The sequence below is a fragment of the Taudactylus pleione genome, unplaced genomic scaffold, assembly GCF_031769625.1.
Source record: "Taudactylus pleione unplaced genomic scaffold, aTauple2 ptg000437l, whole genome shotgun sequence".
In the NCBI taxonomy this organism is placed as follows: Eukaryota; Metazoa; Chordata; class Amphibia; order Anura; family Myobatrachidae; genus Taudactylus; species Taudactylus pleione.
In genome coordinates this window covers 4,592,050-4,610,959 of record NW_028284839.1, presented here as the reverse complement: position 1 = coordinate 4,610,959, position 18,910 = coordinate 4,592,050, and the positions used below count along the sequence as shown (strand labels likewise).

At 48.8% G+C, this 18,910-nt stretch overlaps 1 protein-coding gene across 5 annotated transcripts in view; it reads left to right on the top strand.

The window, feature by feature from the left end:
• The window catches only part of CHD5 (chromodomain helicase DNA binding protein 5), a 276,672-nt gene that overhangs the window by 30,093 nt on the left and 227,669 nt on the right, over positions 1-18,910 (top strand). The window lies entirely within an intron of this gene.

The window sequence follows — 18,910 nt, the reverse complement described above, 5'->3', positions numbered from 1 at the left end:
TACATAATGTATTTTTATATTGATCAGCTTGCGTAATACTTGGAGTAAGGACCTCATTCAGAGCCGCTCGCGCGTTTCAAAAAAAGGGGTGGCTATTCAAATGAACCGTTCGCTCTTTGCGGTCTGTTCACGCCTCTATGTCTGAACGAGCGAGCAAAACTTGCAGTCGAAATTTTGAAAAATACGCCCCCTTGCCGCTCGCACCATACGTCATGTCCGCTATTTATTTGATTAATCGAGTACATCGAACAGCGTATGAACTGCTCGCTATTCTTGTGGTTGGTTTTTCCTACCACTATATTGCGAGCAGTTCTGACTATAAAACAACCAGGTGACGTGGTCGATGACGCTGCTGTATTAATTATGCACACCCTTAAAACGCCCGTTTTGACCTTTAAGCACGCCTGCGTTCTGAATTCCACTCCCCGTTTTCAAGCACCTTCCCGTTACCACCCACATACGCCTCCTCCTGTCACTCAAAATAGCAGGCATTCGCTATTTAGCAAACTAACGATTTTTGGCCGCACTGACTGGTTCGCGCATGCGTATTACAAACCGTACGCATGCGCAGATGTGCGAACATCGCTCGGAACGAACGAGCGTCCGCTTACGAGCGGCTCTGAATCAGGCCCTAAGTCAGCAATTTGGATGCATTAGCACTGATTGCTGTATTCATTGAAAGTTCCCAGGATGCCGATCTTGAGGGTCACTGAGCGCGTGCTGGGCCTGTACAGAGGCTAGGTATTTCGTAGCCTCAGTGGAAATCCAGATCTGGTTCCCGAAGACGCCGCAAAGAGTAACTAGACTCGATCTGAAAGCCCCCACCTGCATAGGGGTTGAAAGGGTGATTACAGGCTACATGAAAGACACAGCAATCATCATTATTAACTTCCTCTGCAGGCCAAGAGGTTTGCTGGAGACTTGAGGGGAGATCGATCAAACTTTCTGAAGAGGACAGCTGGTGGGGTTGCCCTTAGCAACGCATTAGATTCCAGCTATTATTTATCTAGTACAGGTTGAGTCTCCCATATCCAAATATTCAGAAATACGTAATATTCCGAAATAGGGAATATTTTTAGCATGACTGAGATAGTGAAACTTTGTTTTTTTGATAATACCAGGTTCACAAACTTTGTTTTAGGCACAAAAGTATTAAAAATATTGTAGAAAATTACCTTCAGGCTGTGTGTATAAGGTGTATATGAAACATAAATGAATTTCATGTATGTACACACACTTCGTTTGAGCCACAAAATGAATGAAAATATTGTATAATATGACCTGCAGGCTGTGTGTATAAGGTGTATATAATACATAAATGCATTCTGTGTTTAGATTTGGGTCCCATTCCCAAGATATTTCATTATGGTATGCAATTATTCCAAAATGCGGAATATCCAAGCATTTTGGATATGGGAGACTCAACCTGTACAGTGTTTCTCAAACTCTGTTCCCAGGACAGCTAACAGTGCATGTTTTCCAAATCTCCTAGTTGGTGCTTAGGTGTATTCTTTCGTAAATGACATATTCTAAAGAGACTCACTGTTGGCCTGAAAAACATGAACTGTCGGGTTCCAGCGAACCGAATTTGAGAAGCACCTGATCTAATACATTCTATAAATTGATAACTTGAACCTGCTTTGGGCAACATCTCAACTGGGCTGAGCTGTTTGACTGACCCAGGGAAGGAGTTAATAATGATGACTTTTCTATCTTTTATTGTTTTTATTTATTGCTTTGTTCCTTTAATCTTTTTATTATGCGTTTTTAGGTACATAACAGTAAATTCTCTTGTACAAGAATATACTTAATAACATAGATCTTAAGCACACATTTCCAGGAAATGACCATCTCAGTAGTGTAGCATATAGATTGTGTTGGTGGAAGTTAGGCTATGCTATACTATCATATGCTATCGCACACTATATATTGGGTAGCAGTGTCATTCCTTAGTGGAGATAGGATTAATGAGATGTTTTGTAAAACAAATCGAAAAGTGAAACCAAACAAAGTGAATTATTCTAAGTGCAGGTCAACAGGCGCCGATCACATGGCAGATGTTCAAGTAGCAATGTTTGGATCCGGCGTGCATGCGTTACGCAGAGTGGGCGCACAAAGGCGATGTTGAGGTCAAGACGGATGGTGTCAGAAATGTCTTGAAAAAGTGCTGGGCGTTCCTGGCCGATGACTGGGAGGTGGCTTAGCGCACGGGAATCGGTATGACATACCACCGGACATAAGCCCGGCGGATGTAATACCGATGCCGGAAGGCAGAAGACTGAAGATACCGATAGGGTAAATATTTTATCTATCCCTAACCCTCTCCCCTCCCTAACCCTTCTTTAGGGTTGAACCCTTAAAAAGTGGGAGGCACATATAGAAATTGTTGTAATTCCTACACCATTCACCTGATTTGGATGTAATTACCCTCAAATTAAATCTGAAAGTCTGCAGTTAAAGCACATCTTGTTTGTTTCATTTCAAAGCCATTGTGGTGTTGAATAGAGGCCAAAATATGAAAATTCTGTCAATGTCCCAATATTTATGCACCTGACTGTATATAGTACGTAGAAAAGCGGGTACTCCAATCCAGTGAAAAAAGGTAATACATACGGGTGGCAGAGAAGGTGATATATAGGATGGAGAATGAATGCGGCACTCCGGGAAGTGGTGCTTCAGCAAAGAATTGTTAATATCGTCACATCACAATAACGTTTCGTTCAAACACCCAGAAACTTTGGCATAATCTATTGAATAAACTATTTTTTATTCAGGCATCATTTCCTGGAGTGCCATGTTCAGTCTTCGAATATAGTGGTCACACTGGATGCTTATGCTAGGTACACACTGCAGTAATAGGGCCAATCAACCAATTCTCGGCTGGTCCGTCCCATTATTGCACGGTGTGTACACCACTCCCGGGAATGGCTCCCGACCTCAGGAGTGCTGCGCGACTGCCATTCTCAAACCTGCCAGATCGGCTCCTGACATCAGGAAAGCTGCACGACTTTCATCTGGCCGAATGAGCCAATGCCGTGCAGGAAATGCAGTGTGTACAGATGTCGTCTGACAAACGCCATGTAAAAACATCACCTTAATGATCTGTAGGGAAATTTGTCATTCGCATGGGAACGATATTTGTGTAGTGTGTATATTACAGATGAGCCCACATACATCCTCCTTGCGTGTTAAACAGCCCTTCTAGTAGCACCATATCGTGACGTGACTCTGTAGCGGCGAGCAATAATTAAAAGGAAGAGCCTGGAGCTAATACTATAATAAATAAAAAGTAAATTGATATGAAAATATAATAATTCAAGCAGCAAAGACTCAGGGCCTGATTCAGACCCGGTCACAAGCGCTGAGCGCTCGCAACCGGGTCGATGGTGGCCCACAGCGCATGCACACGACGGAGCCGGCTCCGTTGTGCGCAGGTGCGAGACCCGGCTAGCGATGGGCAATCCGTCGCTCCGGGTCTCGCACCAAAGGGGGCGAGCTGTCGATGTTGAGTGACAGCTTGCCCCCTTTGGTGGGCGGGCCAGGGGGGTGGCTGCCCAAACGGAGGCGTTCCAATGAGACCGCCTGCCGTTTGAGGGCGGCCCCACTGACATCACGAGTGATGTCAGTGGAAAGATTCCGGCTCTATTAGGGCCAGAAGCTCTCTGGGGCTTGCGGCCACAAGACCCTACAACAAGGGTCTTGTCGCAAGCCCGATGGTCACGATGGTCTTGACCATCGCAACCATCATCATGGCCGCTCGCAATAGCTGTGGGTGGTGACCCACAGCTATGCGTGCCGCCAAGAGGCCGATCCAAAAAAAGAAAAGCCCGGCCCTGATTCAGAGCGAGCGTTCTGTCAGAGCGAGCGGCTCTGAGTCAGGCCCTCAGTGTGCTTGTGGTTGCACATGAACAAACGCCTATAGGCCAGGTGTTCCACAATGACAACAGAAAAGATACCCTTGCACTAATTAATAAAAGTAAGAACTAGTATAGAAAATGTCATAAGTTTCAAAATATATAAACACATTTATTATCATATGTACATTAAAATATGTTTTTCATTGGTCAACAAACAGCACGTTTAACACTAAAATAGCACATATAGATCAATCTCTCAATAATATGGAAACTAATTAATATGTTTGAAGAAACAATATAAACTCAGGATCCAAATGTTATTAATAAAATTGTAGGAGGTAGATATATATATATATTATATATATATATATATAAATATAAATATAAAAAACCCAAAACCATTAATAGCAAATGATCACTGTGCCCACACTAAAAATCACGTGGTAATTGTGAAAAGTGTTCTTTTCTTTGCATGATCACGAAAGTTTTTCAGTCTACGAAGGGTATTCAATATGAAACGTAAACTTCGCTGTCGAAGTTTACGTTTCATATCGGAGCTTTTACCTGTGTTAAAGTATCGGGCGCGCGCCCGCTTATCCCCGTATTCAATATGAAATTAACGAAAACGGGAGCCTGCGAAGTTGGATTTGCGTAAAGTTACGAATTTTTCCTTAAAAAAATTGTAGGACCCCCCTAAAGTTGTAAAAACATGGGGGATCACTATGGGTACCCCCGTTTTAGCCTTTAAATGAAAGTCGGGGATTTAAATAGCCGCAGCAGGTGTTTTTTCCCGACATTGAAGAAGTGATGCAGAAGAGCACTTAGGTTATTTTTTTCGTTTTTTGAAGTGGTCCCATCAAATTTGGGGTACATGAAAATGGGTACTAGCATATTTTGATGTCCCTAAAGTAAGTTTTTAAAAATTCTGCAATTGTGCACCTGCCGCTATAATTCTATTCTAGAAAACACCTGCCGCATACATACAGAATAGACCTGAACCTATTTCCCTATTGTTATACAATTTTTTCCCATTTTTTTTTTTTTCACCCCAATTTTTAAATTAATTTTTTGGGGTGTCCCTATTTTTTTTTAAAACTTTTTTTGACACAGTTCTTTTTTAAATGTCATTCCCAGGGGTGCAGGCTATTTTTTTTAAGCCTGCACCCCTAAACCCCAATTCTGCACTTTTTTTCGATACTTATTCAATGGTGAAAAGTTATCCCCGTTTTTTAGCAAAGACTTTTCGAACTTGAAATTGAATACGGTGTAAAACTAAAACCTGCGATAATGACGTCATAGGTGCGATATAAACGCAAAAACTATGTTTTCGCTCCCATATTGAATACCCCTATTTGTGGATAAATGTTGCAATCAATTGAGGACAAATGTCCGATATAAATCTCCAAGCAGTTCTTAATAGGGACCTGTGCCAAAAATTATATTAGGTCTCCTCTTTGCGTGATCCGCTTGCGTGATCCCTCTAGACTGGTCGAGGGAAAAAGGTCCGGTGGAGGGGAGTGTCTTTACTCTTAAACTAGCCACACATCTAAAGATTTTCTGTCCAACCAGCCAACTAGTTGATTGGTTGGAATGAAAATCTGGTAACGTATGGGAGTAACTGATGATCAGCAATTTGCTCCTAAATGCCAGAAAACAGATGAAAATGGTCATCGGACAAGTTTGTTAAATGTTCGATCTAAACAATTTGTTCAAACAACTTTTTTTTTCCATTTTCCGGCATTTGGGAGCAAATTGCTGATTGTCATTTGCTTTCATACCTTACCAGATTTTCATTCCAACCAATCAACTAGTTGGCTGGTTGGACAGGTAATCTTTAGATGTGTGGCCAGGTTTAGACAGGGGATTCTCCAAGCTCGTACCTGTCCAGTTTAGAGTGTCCTCAATGGGCAGCAATGTATCTCTTCCTCCACCCCGCTGAGCGGATCCCGTCTGGTAATAACAGGTAAACGTCCGCGTCTCCGGAGCTCCCGGCAACAGCAGCACACGTGTGGGTAACACAGACTTGATCCTAGGGTCCACAGATAACCTTTGCATTATCAATGGGGGCTTTTCAAACTCTTGCATGTTTTTCAGAATTAAAAACTCTCACAATATAAACTCTCATCCAGATGTTTTCCCATTTTGAGGCTAAAACCCGACTAATGTGGGACTTTACTCTCACGTTTTCTAAACTCTCACCCTATTACATTTGGTCCATTGCCCTCTAAGTAAATCCAAGCAATTAAAGGGATAATCAAAGCCAGCTGATTGAACAAGCCAAGCTTGAGTACAGCCAGTCCTGCTCAATGCACACCTCCCGTATATTAACCCTTACCATTAGAGTTAGGTTGCCAGCACAGCAATTTAACAAGCTCATTATGACCAAATAAAATGTCCTCTACAAAATTTGAAAGAAAGTCGACGAGTGGAAATCGGTAATCTAACATAGCCCCCGTTTCCTTCAGGGAACGGCCTCCGATAATGGGGCTGATTCAGCATTGCACGCAATGCTCTGGAATCTGTGCGTGCGCAGGACCCATTGTGCGAGTGTGCAGAATGGGTCCTGCGTAATCGCACATAGACACTTCGATGCCTCTGATTGACAGGCAGAGGCATTTAAGTGGCGGTGCGGCGGCGGCGGCAGGCGTTCCCGGGAAATTGGGGCATGCCCGCCACATTTTCCGGGAGTGGCAAGGCCAGGGACTGCTTTGACGGACTCAGTTTCCTGGACTCTCAAGCCGGCCAGCCTGAGTTAGTTGAGGCTTACTCAGCTGGCTGGCGGCCTGGCGCCATCCACCGTCGCAATGGTGATCCCAGCCTGCGATCTTGGTCGCAGCGCTGGGAATTGTGAATGCAGCAGGGGTGTCATACACCTCACACTTGTCATACACCTCCTGCTGCATTTGCATATTTGAAAGGACGGAATTGCAAAGCTGCCTGCGTGCATCTCTGCAGTTCCGTCCACTGCTGAATCACCCCCAATGATCCCTATTGTAACGTCTGTACGGAGAGACCGCAGCTGATACAGATTTACAGTTTGGGATCTCCCGTAGCCGTAGATCTGTTGGAAGGGATCTCTGTTATAAAGCCCCCATACATCTGCAATGGATTAGGGCAATTTTGCGATTTTGCAATGATTGTCCCAATCCATCGCAAATGTATGGGCTTCACAGACTGACGATTGCAATCAAAAAGTGATCGCAATAGCCAAAACAGATTGTCCAACATGGTGGATGTCACAGATGGATCGGGCTTGTAGATTGCTAGTGTATGGACATGATCAGCAGATTTGCAGACCGTTACTAGTAAAATGATGGAGCCTTTCAAGAATGGCAGATCTGTGTTTGCTGAAAATGATCTGCAAATCACTGAAAACGATCTGTAATGTATGGGCGCAGATTGCTAGATTGGGAAATCCTAAAATCGGGCAATAAATCTTCAAATTGTTCAGTTGTGGTTTTCAGATTGCTGATTTATGGGGGGGCTTTACTCTGCCCACACATTTGGATGTAATATACGTTTTTTTCAGCTGTGAGTGGAGAAGTAGAACAGACTGATTGACGGCATCTGCTCACATATGGATATCTTTAGGCTGGCCCTGGGGATTGGTCCAATGACAGCACAATGATGTTTTCTTGCTCTGCGAGTAAAGGCCCCCATTGACATCCAACATGTAGGACAATCTGATTTAACAATTCCAATCACTTTTTGGTTGCAATCTGCCATCTGTGAAGCCCATACATTGCAGATATTTATACACAATCGATTGCAAATTGCATGATTGCCACAATCGATTGCTGATGTATGGGGGCCTTAAGGACAAGTTTCCTGGACCTTCTGTCAATGTCAAGGGCAGACGACCTTATTCACGATTGGATGAGCTAGTTAGGAATAACAACGTTTACCGTATTCCTTTGCAGCAGTGTATACATGGCATATAAGCGATAAGGTGCAGTTTTTGTTAATTTATTAGTATCATTCCACTGTCAAGTAGAAATTGGATATAGAGTGCCACTTAGGGGGTATATTTACTAAAGTGCAGGTTTTTAGAAGTGGAGATGTTGCCCAAAGCAACCAATCAGATTCTAGTTATTATCTTAAGGTGCTGGATGAATGTTAAGTAGAATCTGATTGGTTGCTATGGGCAACATCTTCACTTGTAAAATCCTGCACTTTAGTAAATATACTCCCAGGTGTTCATTATTTCTTGGCTCTCTTTCTATGCCTCCTGTGTCCCCCTGCCTTTCCCCATGAGAATCCTGCAGCTACTCGCCACACTGGTACAGTAGTTGGCACATGGGCACCTATGTTATGGGAATCTGATTTCAGGACTACTGTACATTTGTGTTACGTATGGCTACAATATTTCTTTATTCTATTAAGACGTGACATCAAGGACCAGTCACCAAGTCACAGAGAGATACTTCTGCACTTTATTATGTAGTGTGTTTTGTTCTGTGTAGTAAGTAAGAAAATAAGATTTTCTCGGAATCCTCTACAGCTGGCAAAGAACATTTACACCCCTTTTACACAACAACTAATACCCGGGTTATTGCCGGGTTAAACCGGGTTGCTGCTAGGTGTAAAAGGGGCCAAGGTTGGATTCCTGGGTCGAGTGACCCGGCAATCCAACCCGGTTAGCTTGCAGGATTTAACACGGGAACCACCCATGCAACCCTGCAGTGTAAACGGTTAACCTGGGTTGTCCGACCATTTACAGCATGGGGATTTCTGGGCATTCTCTGGAATAACCCGGATCAGCCCCGCAGTGAAAAAGGGGGTCTGTCCTGTGTCTGACCTGTTTTGGAACTGTGTTCCAAATCTAGGGTCAGATCTGGGTCTTAGGTGGTAAAACGGTATTACTCAGCGTACAGTGGGGGTCATTCAGACCCGCTCGCGAGCGCAGGACGCTCGCAAGTGGGTCGACGTTCCCCCAATGCGCATGCGCACGACGGAGGGAGCTCTGTCGTGCGCATGCGCGAGACCCGAATAACGACGGCCAAGCCGTCATTATGGGTCTCGCACTAAAGGGGGCGTGCTGTCGATGGTGACTGACAGCACGCCCCCTTTAGTGGGCGTGCCGGGGGCGTGGTTGCCAGACGGAGGCGTTCCCATGGGAACGCCTACCGTCTGAGTCCGGCCCCACTGACATCACTAGTGATGTCATTGGGAGTGATTTTGGCTCTGATAGATTCAAAATCACTCCAGGGCTTGCGGCAACGAGACCCTACCACAAGGGTCTCGTCGCAAGCCTGATGGTTGCGATGGTCTTGACCATCGCGACCATCTTTTTGGCCGCTCGCATATGCTGTGGGTGGTCACCCACAGCTATGCGAGCGGCCAGGAGGCCGCTCCATTTTAAGTTAGGAGGTCACTGATTCAGAGCGAGCGCTCTGGTCAGAGCGTCCGGCTCTGAATCAGGCCCAGTGCTCCTTCCTGACCAGGTCAGTAGAGATGCAATTTGTAAAGGAACCTGTCACAAACTCACGGACGGATTGCGAATGTGGCCTGTATACAGGCATGACCTCAGGGGCGGATTGGGACGGAAAACCAGCGCTGGAAATTTTTGGAAGCAGCCCTAAATGTGTGGTGGTGGGGAAGCCAAGGAGGGGGGAGAAGTCTATAGGGGGGGGGGGGGGGGTGCCTGTAATCTACAAAGATGAACAGTTTAGGACTTTCTCTCCTGACTAGCCCCAACATTATTCAGTTACAACTTGATTTAAAAATTGGCCACCTTACTCCAACTAGCACTGTATTATATATTATCCTCCGTCACTTACACGTGACATTAATATTCCTACTATATAACCTTAATAATTTACTTTTAACTCTCTTCCCGGGATAAGAGTTCTCGCAAGCTCTGTCCTGGCACCTACAGATTGAGAAATATTAATTTTTGCTTTGCAATTTCGGGGATGATATCACATCGCAACTACATCAAAACTGCGGAATGTCATAAATATGCCCCTGAATGATCTGACACCTACCAGTAAGTAGGTTAACCATAGCCATACCCCTAAACCCAACCCTCCCCACAGCCTAAACCTAACCCTCCCCCCATTCCCCGCAGCCTAACCCTCTCCCTAGTGCCTAACTCTAACCCCAATACTTACCATTGGGATATCAACACTCAGGATGCTTGCGCCAGGATTCTGACTGGTGTCGGGATTCCGATGCCGGCAATCTGAGCGCCAGGATCATAACTACATCCCATATGGACATCTTTTGCATAACTTTAAAACGTGACATGTAGCAGCATAGCATTTCCCTTACAGACTGTTGGATAGAACACAGGGGAGAGTAGGGGGGATAGGTGAATGCTGGACAGTCATTTATAAAGGAGCCATAGCTCATTTTCATAGTATCCAGTGCCAGGGCCGAAACTAGGATATCTGTCACCCGGGGCAAGGCAGTAATTTTGCGCCCCCTCCCTTCCCGTACCTGGATTTTGTCTTTGCTCCTCCATAAGGCAGTGCACTAGTCAGACGTCCCTGGTATAGTGACTTACATTATTCCACACACCATAATGCCCATTACACATTATGCCACCACTGTAATGCCTATTACCAAAGTGCCACTTACATATTTGCCCGACACCATATTATGCCCCTCAGGCTTCTAATTACTTTAAAATTACATGCTCGTTGTCAGGGGTTTTATGTTCATTACCAGGGGTTCCATGCTCGTTGCCACGGGGTTTCATACTCGTTGTCAAGGGGTTTCATGCTCGTAGCCAGGGAGTTTCATGCTCTTAGCCAGGGAGTTTCATGCTCTTAGCCAGGGAGTTTCATGCTTGTTGCCAGGGGTTTCCTGCTCGTTGCAAGGGGTTTCCTGCTCGTTGCCAGGGGTTTCATGCTCGTTGCCAGGAGGTTTCATGCTCGTTGCCAGGAGGTTTCATGCTCGTTGCCAGGAGGTTTCATGCTCGTTGCCATGGGGTTTATGCTCGTTGCCATGGGGTTTCATGCTCGTTGCCAAGGGTTTCATGCTCGTTGCCATGGGGTTTATGCTCGTTGCAAGGGTGTTTCATGCTTGTTACCATGGGGTTTATGCTCGTTGCCATGGGGTTTATGCTCCAGTCCTACTCCTGTAGGACTCAGGAGTGACAAAGTATTGCTGTAGGAGGGCCCTTACGACTTCTTCATAGTCACCGCAGTCCTCGGTGGCCTCTCCTCGATAGGCCTCCAGGGCCTCTCCGTGCAGTGTGGGCACCAGGTGTCTGACCCACTCCTGCTTGGGTAAATCGTGTAGTTTACAAGTCCTTTCAAATACTTGCAAATGTCCATCAATGTCCCCATCACTGTCTGCAAACTTGGCAAACTGTATACGTCCTGATCTGGGTACAGTAGTCTGCAACGGTGCTTGGGGCACCACGGCACGTGGTGCACGCTCGTCATGCCACATCCGAATGATTAGCATACGTTCTTGTTCCGTTGCCTTTTCTCCCAATTCCGCTAGCCGATCCGCTAGGGTATCCATGCGTGGGGATCCCTGCCATGCTGGGGAATGCTGAGAAACATAACTTCTGTTAGAGGGGGCGGGACTTGTTGCTCTCACCACGTTCTGAGGGGTGTCCGTTGTTGCGCCGGCCGCACTTTCCACCTCCGTCTGATGCAACTCCTCCCAGCCTCTGAGTGCCTTCCTCATGTCGCTTGCGGTTGCACTGTAAGGGAGTGGAATGCCCTTTTCCTGGCACACCATCTCAAGATCATTCTTGGACGTTCCGCTGTAATCAGCCATCCTGCGCGTTCTCCTGAACTGCAGTTACTCCTCTCCTGAGTAACTCGGCTTCTCTTGTCGGGTGACCGAAAACCCGCCTGGGATTATCCCACCGCTATGCCGCTTTTTACGTTACCCTCAGGCTCCTACCTCGGCACCTGGAACCGCTTCTGCTGTGTATGCGTTTGATTAACTGCGGACACACCTCCTGTTTGGTGTCGGCTGTTCCCACCTGATCCCTCGCAATAGACCAGGTCTGCATGGTAGCTTGGCAGAGGGCTTGAACTTGGAGACTCTGAGCTCTCACCCAGAACAGCCGGAGAACGGAATAGCGTTTGGCGCAATTCTGATGGTCGCAGGATTGAGATACAATTGAAGTCATGCAAGATGTTTATGGCTGAAAGTCTTGAAGAAGACTCGTCCTTCCGGATGAAGGGGTACATCGCATACAAGAAATCTTATTAAGCAGTTTTTCTCCTCAAAGAAGTTACAGGGTTGTACAACATTACCAGCACGAAGCCTTCTTTTATGCCACTCAGGGCACAGTGCCACAGGGGGTAAGTCCACCCTGGGTTCCTTCTAGCCAATCATGCTAGCTCACAAAATATAACTTAACAACATATTAAATTTCAAAGGAGTAACTCAATATCCTCCTTCCTAATCCACCACCCAAACTTTAAACACAAACTGATTTATCATACATTATACTGTCTCCTAAAATGTTGATATAACATTTCACAGGAAATGGTAAATGACATTCATCCTTCCCAATGGAAGTATCAATCAGTTTGGCATTCCCAACCTTAACACATTCAGTGACATCCAAAAGGTTCTTAAAAACAGATTGTCTTTTCAAAGGAAGTTCTGTAACTGAAGTGTTTAGCCATATGACACCATTCACACCTTTACACAGAGAACTTCCAGTCAAGCCTATTCATCAGACCTCCTGCTAAGGGAATGACAATTAGCATCTAGTTTCCTGCAGCCACAGAGGCTGGTCATGTCATAAACAAAAAGTGCATTTTCTCTGCAAAACATACGTTTATTTTAAACCATATAGTGCATAGCCTATTAAATATACGTTGCTTCATGCACTGATGCATTGCAGATCAGCTGCAGTGCAGTACAGCAATACATATATACTTTAATACAGTTTATTATAAACCATGTGCAGTGTGCTTTTACACTGTCCTTTTAAAAATGGCGCAATGGCATGAGGGTTAATCCCCTCAATGCCTTGGCAGCCATTTTAATCACGTGTGGTCGGCCTCCGGCCACAGTCCCCATGAGACCTTAATCCGTCTCGTGCTCTATGGGTCAGTGGACGGAGGTATCCCGCATGGAGCAGTATCCTGGGCTGCATAAATGTTCCCTCCCAGGTGCAGGGAGTTTTGGGGGAACCCTGCTATTTTTTTCCTCTTGCTTATTACATAGAGCAGTGTTCCCAAACTTTTTAGAATCACGGCGCCCTAGAGAATCAGCATATTTCTACTTCAGGGTCCATAGGGTATCCACAGGATACCTTGGGGTATAGGTGTGACGTCAGTCGCAGGGCACCAAAGAGTTAAGCTTTCAGCCTCCCAGGATGCACTAGGTCCCCCTCCTATACCCCGCCCCCGGGCCAAGGCACCTCAGTTTAGTTTGGTGCCCGGCCGGCGTCGGGTGCACCTGTCGGAGAGGGGGCTAGAAGAGCCCCTGAAGCTTTCTTCAGTGCAGCTGTGGCTGCACATCTGGATGTACAGCATGGACAGTCAGTCCTGACGTCCATGCTGTCTTCCCTACACCCCCGCCGGTACCAGAACGCCGGTACCGATCCGGGGATGCTGGTGAGCATCTGGGGTCACAGCTAGCGGTGACCCCAGATGTTCCGGACCATGGCCGGATCCAAGGGGGACAAAGGTAAGCAGCGGGGTCCCGCGGTGGGTCCCCGCTGGTCACATGGTCCTAAGTCCCCAGGCAGGGGGCTCCCTGGGGACTGGCTGCAGCGTGGAGCCAGGTACTGAACCTGCGCTTTCCACTACCCCCTGGGACAGCGGACCGCAGCAGAGCGGTAGCGCTGCGGCGTCCCAGGGGTTAAATGCATGCCAGGGGAGCGCGCCTTCCCTGTCTCACAGCCGGCGCCTCCCCCGCTGCACACAGCCCTCTCTGCATTGTGCTGACTGGTCCTGTGTCAGCGCTCCTCCCCCAGGCCAGCTTCTCTCTGCTCCTCGGCGGCCATCTTCTCTGCAACGCATGGTGAACGCTGCTGGAAGTCTGGAAGGAAGCATCGTGGTCTGGGTCCCCCCGCATACCTCTCCTCCGCTGTGGCTCAGGTCTGTGTATGCAGCGCTGTGTCCTACCAGGCCCTGTGTCTGTGTAGTTGAGTGATCAGCGCTGTTAGTGCAGGATTTGTTATTTCTCTGCATTGTATGTGACTGTGCTAGCGCTGCCTGTAACTTTTCTTCTCTAAACTGTCAGCTTTATTACTGTCCCTGTTCTTTCTGCTAAAGCCCTTGCGGTGCGGTGCTGCAGGGTGGTCTCTTGCCTATTTAATACTTAATTGGTGAGAGAGGTCACATACGTGGTGCCATCATGTCTGAAAGTGATTTTCCGCTCCGGCTACAGTGTACCACGTGCAAAGTACCGTTAGCGGAGGGGGAGGGTAGCGCGGAGGGCCTTTGCCGGCAGTGTTTGTCCATGGCGCGGCCTATTACGGTTACAGCACCGGTACAGGAGCCGCCCTGGGCTTGTTTCGCTCAGGCGTTAACAGCTTTAGTGGGCCAGTTAGCTCCGCAGCCCGCGTTTACTCCGATGGGTTTGTCCCAGCAGTCTGTGGTGTCGTCACCCATGCAGGGGTTCCCACGACAATTGGTGGTACCCCACAGTCTCCCTATTTCCCCGCTCCCGGGTTCTCAGGAGCCAGCGTGGGTTAACTCCCTGACGAGTTCTGTACAGCACTTGTCGGATGTGTTGCAAGGGGAGTCTGTGATGCGGCCTCATAAAAGGCCGGTGGCGTCTCTGTCCGCTCCTTATGAGGATGACGAAGGGATGTCTGATGATGGGGAGATTCTGGATCCTTACGATCAGGAACCTCTCCATACTAAGGACGCTGATGCTAAGTCCAAAGTATATATTCCTGGACTTATTCGGGCGGTCCGCACAGCCTTGGTGATTGAGGACGAAGTTCCCCCAGCGGCTAAATCTAAGTATGCCTTTTTCAAAGATGTGAAGGGCGATGCCACAGTCTTTCCTCTTTCGGGTCAGTTGGTGGACCATTTAGAGGAGGCGTGGAAACAACCTGGCAAAAGATACCAGCCGCAGAGACGCCTGGCGGTGGCTTATCCGTTCGCGGATAATTATTTTGCTAAGTGGGAATCCCCTCCACAGGTGGATTCTCACGTGACCCGTCTTGTCCGTAGTGCCACATTGCCGATGCCATCCATGTCCTCCCTTAAGGATGCTACGGACCGCAAGGTAGAAAGCTGCCTGAAGTCCGCTTATTCCCTTGCAGGGGGGGGCAGCACGGCCGGCTATGGCCATTTGCTGGGTTGCCAGAGCGATGGAGCGCTGGGCGGATTCATTAGAGGCTTCTTTTGAATCCGACTGTCCGGCCGAACAGGCGGAGTTGATTGGCAATCTCCGTGATTCGGCCACCTACATCAACGAGGCGGCTCTAGACATTAGTACTCTGGTGTCTAGAATTTCTTCAGCAGCGGTAGCTGCTCGTCGCACCTTGTGGCTGCGATCCTGGAAGGCGGACGCAGATTCCAAGAAAGGTCTGGAGGCGTTGCCGTTTACCGGAGAAGTTCTCTTCGGTCCGGATCTGGATAAGATTGTGGCCACGCTGGCGGCAGCCAAATCTGCTTGTCTCCCGTCGGCCGCTGCTCCTTCTGGTTCTGGACCATCGTCCTTTCGGTCATCTAGGGCCCAGGGCAGGCCCAAACCACAGTCGTTTCCTCGACAGGCTGGCCCTAAGAAATCGGTCAAGCCCCGGAAACAGGCATGGAGTACCAGACGTCCGGCCCCCAAGCCAGATGACAAGCCTGCGGCCTGACGGTCCGGGTCTCCCCTTGGGGGATCCCAGGGTGGGAGGCCGCCTGCTGCAGTTCTCCCGGTGTTGGTCGTTCACTACGACAGACACTTGGGTTCTGGAGGTGGTCTCCCACGGGTACGCCCTCTCCTTCCGGCACAGACCCCCGGCTCGATTCTTCACCACGGGTCTACCATCAGACCGGAACAAGGCTACGGAGCTGCGGAAGGTATTGCACACTATGCTCCAGGCTGGAGTTATAGTGCCTGTTCCATTCTCCCAGAGGGACCAGGGTTTCTATTCAAATCTATTTTTGGTACAGAAACCCAATGGGTCATATCGTCCGATTCTCAACCTCAAAGCACTCAACAAGTCTTTGCGGGTCCCGAAGTTTCGGATGGAGACCCTACGGTCCATCATTCTGGCGCTGGAACCTGGGGACTACATGGTGTCATTGGACATACAGGACGCTTACCTGCATGTCCCTATTCTTTTGCGCCATCAAGAGTTCCTTCGGTTTGCAATCCGCAGCGACCACTTCCAGTTTCGGGCGTTACCTTTTGGCCTGGCGACAGCACCACGTGTTTTCACCAAGGTGATGGCGGTCATGGCGGCTTCTCTGCTGCTGCAAGGAGTCCGCATGTTGCCGTACTTGGACGACCTGTTATTGGTGGCAGGATCTCCAGAGCTCCTGTTACACCACTTGGACCTGACCATTGCACTGCTGCAACGGCACGGCTGGCTAATCAACTGGCAGAAGTCCACTCTAATCCCGTCTCGGAGGATTCTGCATCTTGGAGCCTTATTGGACTCGGGACAGCAAAGGATCTTCGTGACGGATGACAAGATCTCTGCTTTACAGTCAAGGGTGCGCAGTTGTCTGCACAGCCGCCGGGTGTCCTTACACTCGGCGATGAGGTTACTGGGCTCCATGGTGTCGGTGTTCGACATGGTGGAATACGCCCAGTTTCACTCCAGACCTCTGCAGCACCTGATCCTGTCCAAGTGGAACGGGCTGCCTCAGTCTCTGAAGTTCCAGACGATTGTGCTCACCCCGGAGGTTCGCCTGTCCCTTGCGTGGTGGTTAAAGACGACCCACCTCAACAAGGGACGTCCGTTCTGGGTTCCAAATTGGGTCCTGTTGACAACGGACGCCAGTCTTCGGGGCTGGGGAGCAGTTTCGGGTCCACACTTGTTCCAGGGCAGGTGGACGCCGACAGAAGCGGAGCTTCCAATAAATATCTTGGAACTCCGTGCGGTCTTCAATGCTCTCCTGCAGGCACAGCGGTTTCTCCAGGGTCACCCGGTGCAGGTCCAGTCGGACAATGCTACCACCGTGGCCTACATAAACAGGCAAGGAGGAACTCGCAGTCGGGCGGCTCTCGGAGAGGTCTCTCGGATCCTGGTTTGGGCGGAGCGCAATCTTCCGGCCATATCAGCGGTCTTCATCCCGGGAGTGCTAAATTGGGAGGCGGACTTTCTAAGTCGCCAGGACGTTCATCCAGGGGAATGGTCCCTGCACCCGGACGTTTTTCAACTACTGGTGGACAGGTGGGGTCTTCCAGAAATCGACCTCATGGCGTCCCGGCACAACAACAAGTTGCCGGTGTACGGGTCTCGCACAAGAGACGAAGGGGCGTCTCTGGTGGATGCTCTGTCCGTCCGGTGGACGTTCAGGTTCGCATACCTGTTCCCTCCGGTCTCCCTTCTTCCACGGGTAATCTGGAAATTCAAACAGGAAGGAGGGACGCTCCTTTTGATAGCTCCCGCGTGGCCCAGACGGCACTGGTTCTCAGACCTTCAGGGTCTGTCCGTGGACAGTCCTCTGCGGTTGCCGCTACGACCGGACCTTCTGTCTCAGGGTCCTTGTCTTCACCCGGACCTGACTCGGCTGTCTTTGACGGCGTGGCTGTTGAGACGGCCATGCTGAGGTCCCGGGGGTTTTCCAGCTCTGTGGTGCGTACCATGTTACGAGCTCGGAAACCGTCTTCCGCGAGGATATACCATCGCGTGTGGCATACGTTCTTCCAGTAGTGTCGACCGAGAGGTTATGCACCGCGGGAGTTTCGTCTGTCTCGGATTCTCGCCTTCCTGCAAGCGGGACTAGATCATGGGCTTCGCCTTGCTTCTTTGAAGGTACAGGTTTCGGCCCTATCTGTCTGGTTTCACCGTAGGATTGCTACAATCCCGGATGTGCGCACCTTTATGCAAGGTGTTCTCCGTATTCAGCCGCCCTTTGTTCCACCTGTGGTGCCTTGGGATTTGGCTGTGGTCCTGAGGGCTCTCCAAGGACCGCCGTTTGAACCACTGGGCTCAGTGGATATTAAATGGCTAACAGCTAAGACTGTTTTCCTTCTGGCCATTGCTTCGGCCAGACGTGTTTCTGAGTTAGGGGCTCTTTCTTGTAGACCCCCTTTCTTGGTTTTTCATGGGAACAGGGCAGTGCTCCGCACTCGGCCCGAGTTTCTTCCCAAAGTTGTTTCCCAGTTTCATGTTAACGAGGAAATAGTTGTTCCGGCCTTTAACTCACCGGGGCTTTCCGTGGGTGAGGCCTCTTTGGATGTTGTGCGGGCCTTAAGGACTTATGTTGACCACACTTCTTCGTTTAGGAAGTCGGACGCTTTGTTTGTCCTCTATGGCTTCTGTAAAAAGGGTTGGCCTGCTTCAAAGCAAACTTTGGCAGCCTGGATCCGTATGGCTATTTCTGAAGCTTATCTTCATGAAGGCCTACCGGTCCCTCCTTCTCTGAAGGCTCATTCCACTAGGTCTGTGGGTCCTTCGTGGGCAGCTCGACGTGGTGCCTCGGCAGTTCAGATCTGCAAGGCTGCTACGTGGTCTTCTGTCCATACCTTCGTGAGGTATTACAGGTTTGACACCTTCGCCTCTCAGGATGCTTCCTTCGGGCGGCGGATTCTCCTTTCTGCACAGGAGCGTCCCCACCCTTAAAAGATACTGCTTTGGGACATCCCCAAGGTATCCTGTGGATACCCTATGGACCCTGAAGTAGAAAATATGAGATATGGTAAGAACTTACCCTTGTTATCTCTATTTCTACGAAGTCCATAGGGTTCCACAGGACTCCCGCCCTGTCGCACCTGTGCTGCAGATGGGCTTTGCTCTGGTCACCGGTTTTCCGTCTCCCTCTGGTGAGAATGTGATTCTTGTATGTGTCCAGATCTTTGTTCTCTCTCTTCCTTCTCCTCCTCCGGCCTATGGCTTGGTAACTAACTGAGGTGCCTTGGCCCGGGGGCGGGGTATAGGAGGGGGACCTAGTGCATCCTGGGAGGCTGAAAGCTTAACTCTTTGGTGCCCTGCGACTGACGTCACA